This window comes from Cantharellus anzutake (genome assembly GCF_015039405.1).
Source record: "Cantharellus anzutake strain C23 chromosome Unknown EI90scaffold_110, whole genome shotgun sequence".
Classification (NCBI taxonomy): domain Eukaryota; kingdom Fungi; phylum Basidiomycota; class Agaricomycetes; order Cantharellales; family Hydnaceae; genus Cantharellus; species Cantharellus anzutake.
Genome location: NW_024067060.1, coordinates 130111 through 133873, shown reverse-complemented (window position 1 = coordinate 133873; position 3763 = coordinate 130111).

Sequence of the window (3763 nt, the reverse complement as noted above, 5' to 3'; positions counted from 1 at the left end):
TGGAATAGGTGGTCTATCAACCTCTGATTTGCTATGGGACACACCTGGGGCTACCTAGATGGAAGCCTGATTGAACCATCTGATAAGACAATACCCAAACACGTGGAATGGGTTGAAGGAGAAAGGAATACTCACCAAAGATTATGGCTATCTCTCAGCGATTCAGTCCAAGACAACATTTTTCGCCACTCCGAAAGTCCTGCTGCAACACTATTCAGAGCCTTGAAAGGTGCCTACCAGCAGACTGGTGCCTCCGCTGAATACTATGCGAGAACTAGGTACTGTGAGGCAAAAGTCAGCAACTATGAATCGATCTCGAACTTCTTATCTGGCCTTATGAACCTCGCTCACAAGGTAAACAAACTTGTCCCTGGCGATCGAGGATGGATCGAAGATCGAATGATTGCCATGCAACTCCATACCCTCCCATCTTGCATGAGTACCCTGCAGACCTTGCTCATCCAGAACGCCCCAGCAGCAACTAACGACATGAGCTGGGACCTCAACAAACTGAAGGGGGAGGTAGAGACCAAGGAACTCCGGGCCTGGGCAAAGGGAGAGAACCTTGGAACGAAAACTGAACTTGCACTCACACCAAAGGCCCTTGCTGCAGAGAGCGATACAGAGGGAAGGAAGGGTGATCCATCTTGGCTAACGTGCAAAACATGTTGGAGTTGTGGAAAGACCGGCCATCTTTGCACAAAGTGCATGGCAACAGAAGCCGAAAAGGAAACTTACCAGAAAAAGAGAGCTGCCGAAAAAGAAAGTGCAAACACTACTGAGGACTCCAAGGAAAAGTGTCAAGGAAAAGTGTCAGGGGACATAGCGTAAGCAGTTCTCTGTTACCCTATCGATATTGCGTAAGACTATATCACCGCATGTAGCTGCATCAGCCCTCATATATCGTAAATCCCTCACCTTCTCCTGATCCAACTCTGCCCCCTGATCCGAGTGTTCCTTCATCTCTATTCACTTCGTTTTCTATCGGATCATTGTTTAGTTCCTTTGATCCTATCTCTTCCGATTGATTGATGTCACTTGTGTATATAGCTCTATGTGCTGCTGAGGGTTGGTGTTAGAAAGGGGCAGATTCAGACGACTCCGGAGTGGAATCGGAGACTTAGCGTGGAGGGACCTTGGCCTCAGCGACTCAAGTGGAGCACTGTGCCATTGCCGTTTGTCCATTTGGTCCTTAATTTCACAGTAGGCGAGCAGGAAGTCTCTAGGGGGCATTTCAGGTCGATTTCGGACTGAGGTCAAAATGAGTATGTACAAGCGCCAATATATATAATGGAGGGGGCAAAAGCACAAGGAAACAAAGGGGATCCGAATTGGAACGAAGACGTCCGAACAGGAACAAAGGGTAGACAGAAGCAGAGTGGTACTGAAGGTCATAAGACAGAACCTGTGATATGTCTGAAAGGAGGTAGGGAGGGTGAGGCCCAGAGGGGCAGGAGGATGGTGAGAAGTGGGGATGATGACTAACTGGCTAGAATGGGAAGAAGCAGCAGTCCAAATAGGGATGAGGGGAAAACGCGAGAGATACATTACAAGCGGCAAAAGTGCCGAAGGTGATCTGCAAAGCTTGGAGGTTGCGGAGCTTACAGAGGTTATGGAGGCAGGGTTGAAAGTCCAAGGAATATTGGCAATGGTGTTTACATAGTATGAGGTCACCAATGCAATGGACTAAGACTGAGGTGGAGTCAAAGTCCGAGGTAGGGACTATGACGGAGGCTCAGAGCAAAGGTACGATCAGTGCCCAAGTACGAAGTACTGGACAGCGGTGGAAGGTCGTAACTTGGTGGGAGGTCGGCAGGAGAGTACCAGAGGGGAGAGAGAGGAGAAAGGGAAGAGGGAAGGAGTGGCAGAAAGGGGAGTTGTCAGGTCCGAAGGTGAGTATCGGAGCGGATGGGAGGAGTGTAGGAGGATGACAGAAGGGTGGAGGTTTTGTGGGGGCGGAGCGGAGGAGTAGGAGGAGGGTGGCAAGAGGGGGGGTGTTCGGTCCAAGGTGAGTATTGGAGCAGACGGAGATAGGGGAGGAGAGGGAAGGAGGAGTGGGGGTGGCATCGGAGGTAAGAGGAGGTGTGTTGCCAGGACCGAAGGTGAGTATCGGAACGGGCGGCAGTAGGGTAGGACTCCGGAGGTGGAGAAGGAGGAGGTCCGGAAGTCGGGTCGGGGTCGGGTATGCATGGATATGACAGTTGGAACCTCAGCTTTGTCTACAACTAGGTGTTCGGGCGATATTCGACTCGGACTGACAAGCAATCCCTGACAAAAAGGCTCTATGTGCTGAACATATCATGGACACTGCACTGGTCACCGACAGGAACACAGACATGCCGAAACCCTGGATCGTGGACTCAGGATGCAGTAACCATTTTTGCCCAAACAAAAACAACTTTGTGGAATACACACCTTTTGATCCTCCACACCAGATTGCCTTGGGAAACGATAGCCGCATTCCCTCGCTTGGGGAGGGGACCATCTTGATCGCCTGCACTGCCGGAGGGAGGCGCTTCACCTGTCGAATACCAGACGTACAGTATGTACCTAGTCTCAAGTACAGTCTCCTTTCCTGTAGAGTCCTCATCCGTCGGGGTGCCCGGATTACCTTTGGCCTTGACAATGTCTGCAGGATTGAAAAAGATGGGAAGCTGATCACCGAAACGCTAAAAGAACTTGCACCGATGTTCTACCTGAATTACCCAACCTCGCAGCTGACACCCACTGCATCCGAAAGGGCAAACCCGGCTGCGGAAGCCTCCACCCCCTCCTTCGACCTTCTCCACAAATGCCTGGCCCACCCTGGGAAGGATGCATTAAAGGAAATTATGATAAAGAGTGGGTCGGTTCTGGGAATGGAAGATGTTTGGGATGACTCGAGAGGTTTCGATTGTGAAGCGTGTATCAGGGGAAAGATGATGGGGGATCGTTTGGAAGGGGACATGAGGTTGCTGGTGAGAGACTAGGGCGAATACACTCCGATATCTGCGGGCCGATGGAGGTGATGTCACTTGGAAAGAGGCAATATTTCTGCACACTTGTGGACGACAAGACAGGTTTCACCTGGTTCTATCCGTGCTCACTTAAGTCAGATTTCACAGGGTGGTTCATCAAGATGGACACACACTTTGCGAATCAGTATGGGTCCCATGTCAAGGTTTTGAGGACGGATGGAGGAGGAGAGTACTTGAACTCGACCCTTCGGATGTATTGTAAAGACAAGGGAATTGCCATGGAGCAGACAGTTCCGCACACCCCTGAACAAAATGGAGTGGCTGAATGGACTAATCGGAAGATCTTGGATAAAGGATGCACCTTGCTGAAGGACGCTGAGGCTCCAAACTTATGGGCTGACGCTTTCGCCACAGCTGTCTACGCTATGAACCGGACCATTGATACCCAGTTGAATACAATGATGCCCTTTGAACGATTCCACGGAAGGAAGCCAAGTGTCGTGCACATGAGGGTTTGGTACGCTAACATGTTTATTCATCAGCCGAAAGATTTGGGAGTGCAGAAGTTGGGGGAGAGGGGGCGACCAGCTAAGTTTCTGGGGTATCCAGAGAATTCTTCTGGGTATAAGGCATATGATGAGCTGACCCACAAGGTCAAGATCATCTGCTCGCCTATCTTCCAGGAGGAGGCAAAGATCCAGCCATGTGCCGTCTTTGAGTCAAGGGCACATGATGATTCTGGTGATGAGTCAGATGACTCAGATCACCTGACTGAGGCGGCATCTTCCAGACCCACATCTCCGCCT